At 51.4% G+C, this 12,887-nt stretch overlaps 1 protein-coding gene across 1 annotated transcript in view; it reads right to left on the bottom strand.

Annotated features, from left to right (window-relative positions):
* LOC133349280 (disks large-associated protein 2-like) overlaps window positions 1-12,887 on the bottom strand; it is a 160,959-nt gene that overhangs the window by 87,360 nt on the left and 60,712 nt on the right. Inside the window, exon 2 of the mRNA XM_061562650.1 lies at window positions 1,171-1,252. The gene's annotated coding sequence lies outside the window, so the exon portion shown is untranslated. The remainder of the gene's footprint in view (window positions 1-1,170; window positions 1,253-12,887) is intronic.

The following is a 12,887-nucleotide window of genomic DNA, read 5'->3' on the forward strand; positions in this document are numbered from 1 at the left end:
TCGTGAATACAATTGTAATGGATGCCGAGAGGTGCGTCCTATTAGGAAATAAATATTACTACACACATGTATATAGATACACACTCACCGGGTCGAACGGCTCCCCGTGAGTTTAAATAGTGCGCTCGACTCTCAATGGCGAGGAGCTGTCACGGGGGAGGGGACGGGGCGTAGGGTCTTGAATGTGGAAGCCATTCAAATTGGATTGGTCATCGGGGAAAGCTAAATGGAAATGAGGGGTTGGTTGGGAGACCGTTATAGGAGACATGAAGGGGGATTGGTGGAGAGTCATGGAAAGTTCCAGAAAGGATGGGGAAGGGAATAAAAGGTAGGGATAGACGGGGGGGGGGGGGGGGTGATTCTCTGATGTGTGACGTGCTCTGCAGAAGACGTAATCAAAATGAAGTTCAAGTCTCACCCGGGCTGAACTCCTTTACACAATTATTGGTATGGTGCTTCATGAAATGCACACTTGTCGGCGTTAATACCATGGGAATTCTGCAGATAATTTGCATGAATAGCCATGAAATAACAAATGAGCCGTCATTAGATGCTGTCTTGAGTTGGCTTAATAAGAAATGGGCTTTGCGCGTTCCATTCCTGCATGTGTCATATCGGATTATGTACCCTGTGTGCAGCACTGCATAGCGTACGTAGCTTGGCCGGCAGAATTGGCTTAAGCCTGGCCTCGTCGGCATGAGTGCATTAGTGAAAGGAACAGTGGGGGAGCAATGGCCTTACAATGATGGGCAAAGTATGGTGTGGGTAGCAGGCTTCACATTCACAGCAGCCTCGTGGGGCATTCATTTACACAGGTTAGGAATTGCGAACTTTTTTCGTTTAATTGGAGACGAATCGCTGGGCGAGTTGAGCAAGCGGCGAGTCAAATTTCACCGCCTGGAGAGTGGGTGCTAATGACTCTGCAGAGGTACGGTCCAAACCAAGCATTTCGATCAATCGCAGGAGTATGGGATGTTGTAGCTCTCGTGTTATAAATGTGACATCAAATGGGCACGAGCGCCGGACTGGCAGTGGCTGCTGCAGCCCTTGCAATCTGGGACTGCCAGTGTTGTCTGCTTGCTGAGCCTGCACTGCTGCTTGCAAATGAGGGCTATCACTTTTTTTAGTATCACCTTTGAGGCCTCACCCCCCACACATGTCAGTTCTTACCGAACTGCCTTTGGAAGCTGGCTGCGATGCTTCTAGATGGCCTGCGCCGTTTTCCCTTTGTAAACGCGTTCCAAGTCAGCTTCTGCACAGAAATGTATTTTTTAAATGAATTCTAGACAATTCGAAAAGGGGGTAGCCAATGCATTTTGCAATTTTCGACAGCGCTTTAGATTTGTGTTGGGCAGAGCACGTGGATTAAAGGGGATATTAACCTTATGGCGGGACCCCGGGGTCCCATAAGCCCCCGGCTCTCGCATAAACATTATATTATAATGTAAAAAAAACTTTGCTGTTTTTCACCAATGGGTTTGCAGTACCTCTATATAAATACACTATCGAAAAAATAGTTTACACCCCTCTGTCAATCATCGTGTTTCTCAGTGTGGATTTGTGAACACACTTTGTAAACAGTAAATAAAATAGTACGCGTTTTAAATGCGCTGTTCATATTGTAACAAGCGTTTATACCAATGTTACTCTACAGAGTAGTGGGTCGCCACCCCTCTTATCTGCATTGATACGAGCGGTATGTGGGAACTATGGCTTAACTGAAAAAAAAAACTATGTGCGCAGATGCATACGGACAAGAGAAGTATTATCAAACAGGAGGAATTAATGGTGCATGGCATCTCATCTGTTAAATATCTGCAGGTAATAGGATTGTCATCGATTGATCCTGGCTGCAGACATTGTGTTCTGCCTCACGGCAGCCATGGGGGTGTGCGTACACAGGAATTTCCAGATATGGCGTTGAGTTTGGTCACATGACCAGGAAGTTACGATTTAACATTCTGTAAGCCATGAGGCAGGGTGTCAGCCATTACAGAGTACAAAATATAGGCACAAATAGCGTATCAGTGAAGACAGGTGCATCTGTTCATTGTGGGACTTTAAGAAGCATTGTCTGTAAGTTCGTTTATGTTCTTGTAATACTGGGAATGCTGTTATGTTAGTGTAGTGGGTACAGATGGAGACTGAGGCTTCTCTTTGAGGCAACACGTTTATTACAGATAACCCTATAACACAAAGGGGTACTGCCCCTTCACCAGGTAACCTCAGGGGGTAGACCCCCCGGGCTAGCTACTCTCAATACACGGGGGGGCTATTGTGGACCGGACCCCAGCTCGGGTCCGGGTCATGTAGTCGGAGCTCCTCTTCCAGGCGACGACGTAGGTTTCTTCATCCAGATAACAAACCGTGCCGCCCAGGGCTCCCACTTATAACCTGTGTGGCGGGCCTCGCCCCGCCCTTAGCCACGCCCACCTTCTCGAAACCCCGAGAAGGATCTTACCTGGGCACGTGATCACCCCAGCCCCCCTTTTGGGGGGTCCCCGGGTCGGTCATTCCGGTCACGTGCCTTCCGGGTTCAACTAGAGTAGCATGGCCCCTTTTGAACCCCGTAGCGTGCCTCTTCCAGCCGGCTTCACACAGTGACATGCAGTGACATCCAACGATGTCACTACATCACCCCCCCTTCATAGCACACAGCCGTCCCGGCTGCCAACTCCCCCATAGAAATCAATTAGCCCTCAATAACAATTCAACAAATATGCCTCAATAGCAACCCCAACAATGAAATACCCAAGCCCACCTATACAATATATATACTATCTACAAATGTACAGAAACAACCAAGGAAAAGGGTGGGAGTACTGAAAACCACACGAGATAGATAAAAACCAATGCAGTACAACCCCTCACACCAACAACCTCTTCTACCCCCACTGTATATCAACACCCATCAGCACAATAAAGGCCAGGTTCAGCCAATGACCAAGACGGCCTGCCGAGTGCGACAATCAATTGACGGTGTGGTAGTGTGGGTGAATCGGGGTCATGATAAGCGAAACGTCTTAGATCGAGTCCTCGTGGCCGGGCCCCCGGGGGAGGTGGGCCCACTCACCCCGGAGGACCCGGGGGGAACCAGCAAGTGTTCTGGCGAAGCCGGCTCTTCACGGGGAGAATCCGGGTGGGCAGATGAGTTCCCCACATCCGGAGCAGAAGGTGACGACTGTAGGGGCATCAGTCACGCGGCATCTGAGGATGGGAGCACACGACTCCGCTGAGGACCCACCTCAGCTCGTTGGACACGTCACCCACTCGGCCCCTGCATTGTGGAGATGGGATGAAATCACGCGGAGCAACGAAGGGCTTGAGGCGCGATGGGTGAACGAACCAGCACCGCCGGCCCCACTGAATTTGAACGCACTGTGGTCGAACGACATCGACAGGTCTTCTCCAGGGTTTAACCAATTTTGGCGACGTGCTCCCCGGTACCTGGGGGCAGTGGAGCCAGGCTCTGTCCCCTGCAATCCACACGTGGCCGGAAGCACGGACACCCCGTAGTCGCTCATTAGCCAATTGGCGTGAATTAGAATTCACCCTAGAAGCCTCACGCACTTCCGACAGCTTCTGAATGTTGAAGCGCATAGAATCTGAAAATTTGTATTTGGCTTTGTGCGGCGCGACACGCAGTTGGACATCAATTGGGGAGTCGTGGTCCCTGCCGTACATTAAAAAGAATGGCGAATAGCGGTGGATGCATGAGGAGCCATACGGTATGCGGCCAGAACTCCGGGGACCCGCAAGTCCCAATAAAGCTGGGACTCGCTGACTTAATGGTTCAGCATAGAAGTCAGTGTCTTGTGCAGGTGCTCCACCATTCCATCCGTTCAGGCGTGGTATGGTGATGTAGGAATTTTCTTTGTGCCCAATAGGTTGCACACCTCCCGCAGTAATTTGGACGAGAAGTTCTTTCCCTGATCGGTCAATAGATGTTCAGGAGTACCCTTGTCCATGACATAGCCATCAAGATAAGCGTCGGTAATGGCAGCCGCCGACTGTTTGGGGAGTGGCCAGGCTATAGGCCAGCGCGAGAAATATTCAACACCCACCAGCAAGTATGTATTACCCCGAGGGGTAGCGGGAAAGCGACCAAGGATGTCCAGAGTGACTAATTCATTAATGTGGGAGACCCGAATCGATTGCAAGGGCGGACAACAGGGCCTAGCCGGGTGTTTCCGCCTCGCACACTGCACACATCCCTTAAGCAAATCAGTCACATCCTTTGCCATGCTCGGCTGGAGCGTGGCAAGGGTTTTGTGCACGCCCAAGTGCAAAAGTCGTTCGTGAACAGCCCATACAACACTACTTTGCAGGGCGGTAGGCACAACAATACTGTAATGGCGCACGCTGCCATCCCAGCGCATCAGCAGGCCATCCCTCAGGACGACCGAGGCCAAGTCCCTACAGCCCTTATCCTTATCCGAGTGCACAACGCGGCGGCGCAATGTGACCAGGCAGGCGTCCTCCATCTGAAGGCACCCCCACTCAGCGAGGTCAAGGCCAAGGACGGCGTCACGTGCCACGGGACCATCTTCCACCTCGGGGGAAGCCACCTCAGCCGACGCTGCAAGGGGCGGAGGCTAGTCGTCGGTCGGCGGTTTACAGCGCCCTGCGCCCAAAAAGCACGCACACTTGTCGCTCGGTGGTAACCATGACAAGGCATCAGCGTTCGAGTGCTGGGTACCCTTGCAGTAGGACACAATAAAAGAATAGTCCTGGAAGACCTCGAGTCAACGTGAAAGTTGGCCGGATGGCTGTTCAACCGGCAACGCATACTGCAGTGTAGCGTGGTCAGAGCACACTGTAAAGTGTCTGCCATACAAATACGGGCGGTATTGTTGGACAAAAAAAACGATTGCCAGGAGCTCTCGGTGCATGACACAGTTACGTTGTTCAGCCGGAGACAGCACCCTGTTGCCGTACGTAACAACGCACTCCACCCCATTGACGACCTGGGACAGAACCGCGCTGATGCCAGTGTTGCTAGCGTCCATATCAAGGATGAACGGCGCAGCAAAGTCGGGGTAGCGGAGGGGAGGGGCGTTGACCAAAGCCTCACGAAGTGCGGCAATTGCGGCCTCCTCCTCCCCCCAATGAAATTTCTGACCCATGGCCGTCAGAGCCTGGAGGGGTTTTGCGATGGTAGCGAACCCTAGCTACAAAGCAACGATAGTAAGATGCAAAACCGACAAAACTTCGCACCTCCCCCACCGACGTGGGGGTCGGCCAAGTCCGAACGCACGCTGTATTTTCGGGATCAGTAGCAATGCCTGACTTTCTGACAATATACTCGAGATACCGCTTGGATTTCTGCAGGAGGTGACACTTTTGGGGCTTGTATTTGAGATTTGCCACCCGCATTTTGATACAAACAGCCCGCAACCGATCGATATGTTCCTCGAACGTACGGCTGAAGACGATAACATCATCAAGATATATCAAACATCAGTCCTACTGAAGACTAGCTAGCACAAGCTCCATCAAACGTTGGAACGTAGCCGGCACGGAGTGGAGTCCCATCGGAAGCCGATTAAATTCGAAAAGGCCCTGTGGCGTACGGAAGGCCGTTTTGGGCCTAGTTGCCTCATCTAGCGGCAATTGCCAAAATCTGGACAGAAGATCAAGGGTAGAAAAGTAATGAGCGCCCGCTAGGGCGTCCAGGGAGTCGTCCATCCGAGGGAGAGGGTAAGCATCCGCCACCAATATCTTGTTGAGCTTGTGGAAATCAACACAGAAGTGCAAGCTACCACTATGTTTTTTCACGAGAACGATAGGGGTCCTCCACGGGCTGGTGGATGGCGAAATGATGTCCGCGGCTAGCATTTCATCAACTGCCAGCCGGACATGCTCCTCTGCAGGGCTCAGCTGGTAAGGGTTCTGCCAGATGGGAGCGGCATCGCTCGTGTCGATGTGATGGCTTAAAAGTGTAGTACGGCTAATGTCGAATTTACTCGTACTAAAAACGTCAGCGAATTCCCGTAAGAGTGTCCTCAACTTACCCCTTTGGGACTCGGACAAGTCTGCACCTTCCGAACAAAGAGAACGTATCCACTGCTCATCCGAACCTATCCGCGGCGGCGGGTGTGGCTCAGCCCCAAGATTTCCCACAACACAATCCCCGCGAAGTGCGGGTATCGCATGGGCAAGCACTGTGCCCTGCGGAACATCGGAAGTCTGCAACCCGGTATTGAGGACTTAGATCAAGGGTTCCCTGTCGTTGGACACTAAGATTTGCGCTCCAACTAACTCCAATCCCTGAACAGCATATTGGAAGGTTCCAAGAGGATCTCTCCCGCAGTCGCCGCCAGATCAAGTGGCTTGCGCAAGCGAAGGGGAACCAGCATTTACGTGCCATTTGCATGCCAGGGGGAATCCGTACCGTTCTAGATGCTAGCGCTTGCACGGTGGCGTTGGTTGTGCACAACCGAGTGGGAGAGGGTAGGAATGCTATACGACAGCCAGATGGCAATTCGATGCACCCCTGGTCAATTAGAATGTTTACAGGCATTTTACCCAAGAAATCGGTCCCGAGCAATCATGGAACGGCAAGGGAAGAAGAGACGAGAATGGGGCCCGTCAATTCAACATCGCCAATGCATATTTGAGCTTTAATTTGGCCAATGATGCCCAATAAACCCCCGTGAGCGGCAAAGCACAGCACTTTAAAGGGGCATAGGGAATGGCATTTGTCGGGCAAAATGTTGGAATAAGCTCTGAGATGATGGTCGCCGACGCACCAGTATCGACGAGCATCCTAAAATTGACCCTGTCTATGGAACCAATGACAAATGAACCCGCAGTTGCGGCAACAACCCTATGGGCCAGCTCCGACCACTGACCTGGTCGGAGCGGCCAGTCGGCCCGAACGCATTCCATACCCCCCTTCACCAACACACGATGAACACGTGAACCGGCGCAACTAGATGCATGAGGTGAATTCAGGGGCCGAGTGTTTGTAGTGCCACGACTCGCCTCAGGTTGCCGCGGAGAAGAGGATGGGTGGGTGGATGACGGCTGAAATGCAGAGAAGCGTCGTCGTGGCGCCCGGCAACCCGACGACACGTGGCCTTGCAGGCCGCAGTTATAGCAGGTGATGAGGCCCCGCTCCAGGCGTGGTGACGTCCTTCGCCTTTGTTGAGAGCCGTCCCGACGCGGCCGGCCGTCCCTTCTCCATCCTCTGCCCTGGGTCGATGCAAAGGCCTGGGCAGGTTCCGACTCCTCCAGTGTACTGCGAGCCTCACCAAGCCCAGCACACGCCACCAGCCCCGTCTCCAGTTGTAGGAGCAAGTGCGCCTGGATGCACTTAGCAGCCTGGAGGGATCACAGGTCGTCATCGTCGATGGTGTGGACGACGACACGAAGGTCCCGCGCCAACGCCAGCATCTTCTCAAGGACCAAAGCGTCGTTTCCCTCTTGGTCCATCTGGGGGAAGGCAGCCTTCGGCAACGCTAGCAGCGTGCTGCGGAAGGCAAGGGGCGTCTCGGCTTCCCCCAGCCTCTGTGCAGCGAAGCGATGGCGCGTGTTGGACGGCGGCCCGTAGATCACCGCCATCTGTTGCAGTGCCTGCTACAGCGTAGATCTGTCGGCCGGTGGGATAGTGACCAAGGCTGCCAGGGTGTCATCATCCAGGGCAGCGGGACGTGCTCGCAGCGCCTCCACCTCCGTCCACCCCGCCATCTCGCTGTTGGAGAGGAAGTACCGCTGGAAGGCAGTCATCTCAGGCGGCTGAAAACTCCTTAAAAATGGGCAGGCGCTGCTGAAGAGACGGGACACGCAGCATCGATCGCAGCGCAGCTTCGCTCTTGTTGGGAACTCCGCCACGCTCTGTCGACAAGATGGCGGCCACCTGCTCTGGATGCGCCGCGGAGGTTCCTGATTGGCAGGAATCTTGGGCGGGAACTGTGGGGGCCTCCGGTTGGCAGAGATTTTCGGCGGGAACCCCCACACTTTCAGTGGGAGTTTTAGAATTTTCGGCGGGAACTCCGAAAGCGGCGGCAGGAACTGCAGTCACGCGCAGCTCCATCCCTTCCTCCTCCGCTGCGGGTTCTCTGCAGTGTATTTTGTCCAGGATGGACGCCGCTGCGTAGAGAAGCTCGGTGAGGAGGGAGTGTGCCACCCGAAGCGCCCTCCCCGGTGGTGATGAGCCGTCGAACTGCCAGACGGCATGATGCTCGACCGGTGGCGCCTTTCCTCCCTCTTCCGGGGCCGCCAACCCCGGGGCTGTCGAGTCGTCGTCCTCTTCATCCGGAGACCTGGTACGTAATTTTCGTCTAGCCTCCATACTATATAACTAGTTAACTAAATAACTGTTTGGCCACTCCTGACACCAGTTGTAGTTGATACAGATGGAGACTGAGGCTTCTCTTGGAGGCAACACGTTTAATACAGATAACCCTATAACACAAAGGGGTACTGCCCCTTGACCAGGTAACCTAAGGGGGTAGACCCCCCGGGCTAGCTACTTTCAATACACGGGGTGGGCTATCGCGGACCGGACCCCAGCTGTAGTCCGAGCTCCTCTTCCAGGCGATGACGTAGGTTTCATCATCCAGACAACAGCAGCCCATGCCGCCCAGGGCTCCCGCTTATAACCTGTGTGGCAGGGCTCGCCCCGCCCCTAGCCCACCTTCTCGAAACCCCGAGAAGAATCTTACCTGGGCACGTGATCACCCCAGCTCCCCCTTTGGGGGGTACCCGGGTCGGTACCTCTGGTCACGTGCCCTCCGGGTTCAACGAGAATGCCATGGCCCCTTTTGAACCCCGTACCGTGCCTCTCCCAGCCAGCTTCACACAGTGACATGCAGTGACATCCAACGTTGTCAATACATTAGGATTGCCGTTATAATGCTGTAAATGCCTTTATAACGCCGTTAAATTGTTACAATAAATATTATGCCTAGTTAATAACGAAGCCTGCCACTTGCATTATTGTGAATGTTACTTGTAGTTAGATTAGTCGAGCCAGACTTGTACACATGTAACTTTAATGCGATCTTGAGAGCAAGGATGAAGAAGTATCTCATCCACAGTTCAGTGTTATGTGCAGTGCTGTACATTTAGGCTGCAGTATGGTGATTACACGAAGTTACCTTATTCAACATAGTAGCTTATTCTCTTGTATAGCTATTCAGTGCTAATGTAGGTGCCTGGTCCATCCAGGACCTATTGTTGAGTTTCATGTTACCTAAGACAATGCTATGATGCTGCAGTGTTCATTATATTGATATTCCAAGTAGAAACAGATGCCGTATATTGTGCTGTGTTTTTCCATCAGTTTTACCTCGTTCTATTCATTAAATACGTTCAGAGTCTGAAGGTTTATTGAATGCGAGGTTAACTACTCGGATAGTGGTGCAACGCAGCGCACAGCGAGGCCGAGACACATTGTTGTCATGTCGCTTAGACGACATGACAACAGAATGATCTGCGCCAGGTGGGTCGCGCCATTTATGTGCGCGGTGGGACGGAGTCGCCAAAAAAAAATGTAATTACGATTGTGACTTCCGTTTATTCAGGACCCCGGGGTCCTGCCATAAGGTTCATATGACGGTGGATTTGTCAGGAGTAAAAACGGAGTGGCAGCCAAGGGGTGTGAGCGCATTTGAGAAGAACGTCCACCTGGGATGGGGGGGCCGTTTCCTTCCCCCTTCGAATTCTTTAAAAAACAAAACCACCACTCCATATTTCATGAGCCGCAATGCAACGTGAATACGAGGCGGCGGCGGCCCTCAGCAACTGACGCCACGAAGCAGTTTCTTTAAAGAGCCGCACGCGGGCACCGGAGCCGCAGGTTTGCCGCCGACCCCTGACCTCGGAGATGGAGGTCCTGAAATGTGCACGTATTCGTGTGCTCGGCGGATTATTACGTCGCGGGATTGTGAGAGATAATGATGGCTTGGGAGAGGCCTAATTCCAAGAATAGAATGATCATGGTTGCTGCTGATAACTATTATTATGTTGTGTACATATAACACACCTTTTATTCACCCAGGGGAGCCTGAATGAGTCTCAAGACTCATGGGTCTCTGCGTTGTGATGTTTTTTTTTTCAAATTTTGTGAATGAGTGATTGGCGTTGTGCAGAACGAATTCGGAGTACACGGAGAAAGCCCACACTTATGGGGCTGACACTCAAATCTTTACACAGACAGGTTCGAAATCGATGGTGGACTTCCATCACTTGGCCACCACCAGTCGATGTTGGGGTCTATACCCACAAGAACGTCAGAGTGCAATAACACTACCACACTGTAATTTTCAGCAAACTCAAACTTTTTTTTTATTTTACCAAGTAAGACCTACACTGAGCAACATAGCTCTTTTTCAGAAGCCACCTGGCTGTCAGAAATGATAGCCCAACGAAGTGGCTTATTGCGTGGAAATTTATAGCAGCCAAATTCTCTAAATGTATGTGTATTCTAAATGTGGAGGGAAAAACTGGAGGACCTGGAAAATATCCACGCGACCACGGGGAGAACATGTAAACTCCAAATTTACAGGGGTCAGGGTCAGGATCGAACCCACAACCTCCCGCATACCAGGCGAGGTCGTAAACATCTCGCCCCCATGACACCCCAAAATTCCACACGCACTGGCATGTCAATTCTCAGTTGCGTTTTTGGGTTGTACGGTGTGTTGCTGGGCATGATGCCTGACGTTTGCTTCAGATACAGCTGGGGAGCTTTTTCAAAACTGCATTTATAGATACAATTATTTAGAAACTGAAATAAATTGAGTGACCTCCATGTTACTGCCTCTGACATACGCTTCCAGCCACTTAATTACGTTCCCAAAGAAGCTCCCAGCACGTGGAGCGAAACGCCGGACACCATGCCAAACAATGGGCAGCACAACCCTGAACAATACGGCAGTTCAACCGCGAAAACCTACGCAGAAGTGCCGACCGACCGACCTCCCTTGCTCAGCAGACTCGGCTGCTGAGATTCCTGCTGTCAGTTTTCTAGGCGTGCACGCCCATGGACGTTCAGATTCACGGGTGCTACGGGTAATTTTAACCCGAGCAGTCGAGTCCCAATGTTCTCACCCTTGAGCGCTGGCGAGGTGCGGCGGCCCTGGGGGACGTCTGTGTTCGTACAAAGGGCCACGGGTGTACCGTGAGCACGGCGTGAACTTCACGCATCTCTTGCCGCTGATTGGGAGCGCTCCCCACTGTGTGGCCCGAGTGATTAATTGCCAACGCTAATTTACCTGCTGGCTGACGCCGCTCTAAGTGAACAGTGGCCACCTTGAAATGCCTTTAAAGCGTTTCTTCCCGACCCTGTGGGAGACGCTTTGCTTCTACGGCAGAGACTAAAATAAACAAGACTCCAGAAGTTTCTCAGTGAGGCTTTCGAACGGTCGTTTTTTTTCCTTCCACTTTGACAACGTGGGGGTACGGATATACCCGCGTAAGTACAGCCATAAAATAAGGGGAAGGAATACCCGTTATGGGCTATAAACCACGCCATCGGTAGGCGACAAGTTGGTTCACACGCGCACTCGCTGACTAAGTACACGGAAGTGATATAAACTACGCTCATGGGTGAAGCGTTTTTGGAAGAAAACATTTACATTTCATGATTTTTTTGGAATATGAAATACAGAAGTGCATACGCATTTGTTTACCAAAGTATCAAAATACACCATTATGTTGGCAGTGTTTTCACAACTGAATGAAAATTGCAGCCCTTGCAAATTCATTTCAATAATATTTTGAATGCAAGAGCTCTACACTTTAGTGACTTAAAATATTACGCAAATTGAATTAGAATGATGCAAACAGAGCCACCAAAGCTATTTGAACTAATTAAAGTGTTTATGCACCATGAGTCAAATGGGGGAGAAAAAAAAAAGAGTTTAAAAAGACCCAAAGTAATTATAATTTAATACATTAAGGGAAATATTCTTAGAGGCACTGGGCATGTGTGATGAATGTATTTATCGCCCGGTTATGAAAGGTAGTCACAAGTGGCGCATGCACAATTTATGGCGTTTTATCCTTGCCAGCCCCACTTGACCACGTGGACTATCCACCGGCCTCACGTTGAGCCGCATGTAAACAGGCCTTCTTATATTTTTATGATCCACCACTTTCACTCACTATAATCAGAGTCCTATCCAGGCATTAGAAGATCTGAGCAGGGACAGCAGGGGGGGGGGGGCCCAGCTTAATTTGCAGAGGAAGGGCCGGGGACAAAGCCGCGGAGACTCTACACTCAGAGTCTCTCTGAGCTGATATCTCAGCGGCACACAATGAGACGGAGAGTATCAGGGCATGAAGAAGAGAGGGGTAGGAGGGAAGCTCATGCCCGCGGAGACTCTCGCAATCGATATGTTGTGTGTAATGCAGTTCCCAAATGAGTGCCGTGCTCGGGCATGTCTCGTGGACCTTGCGCTAGGTGGTGCGTGTTAGTATGAGGAGTGTAATGATACATTGATTAAAATATATCATGCTCATGATACACGCACAGATCCGTACGCGTGATCATTATTTCTGGTTTGTATAAATTTACAGCCACTGCTGGATGAAAGCCTATTCACACTATGTTGGTACTTTGACCATATTTCACCACAATGGTCGGTTTAGGGTTGTTAAAGAGGGTGCCAGGGATCAGTTCGTATGTCACTCATCACTGATGTCAGCTGTGACCGTGAATCAAACTCAGGAGGTTCAGTTCATGGTGGCGTGCACTCACCGCCGTGCCACCCCTTGTGATTTGTATCCCATGAATCCACGTCACCCACGTCACCCATGCCGCCACAAGAGGGGAACCGTACACCACAATCTCAGCAAAAAAGGTTTGAAACAAATCCTGGCCACAAATTGTGATAATCAAACTTTGACTAGATGAAGACTCCTTGCTTTGCGATGGA

Source organism: Lethenteron reissneri, chromosome 29 (genome assembly GCF_015708825.2).
Source record: "Lethenteron reissneri isolate LAM-NWPU_2019-01 chromosome 29, ASM1570882v1, whole genome shotgun sequence".
Classification (NCBI taxonomy): domain Eukaryota; kingdom Metazoa; phylum Chordata; class Hyperoartia; order Petromyzontiformes; family Petromyzontidae; genus Lethenteron; species Lethenteron reissneri.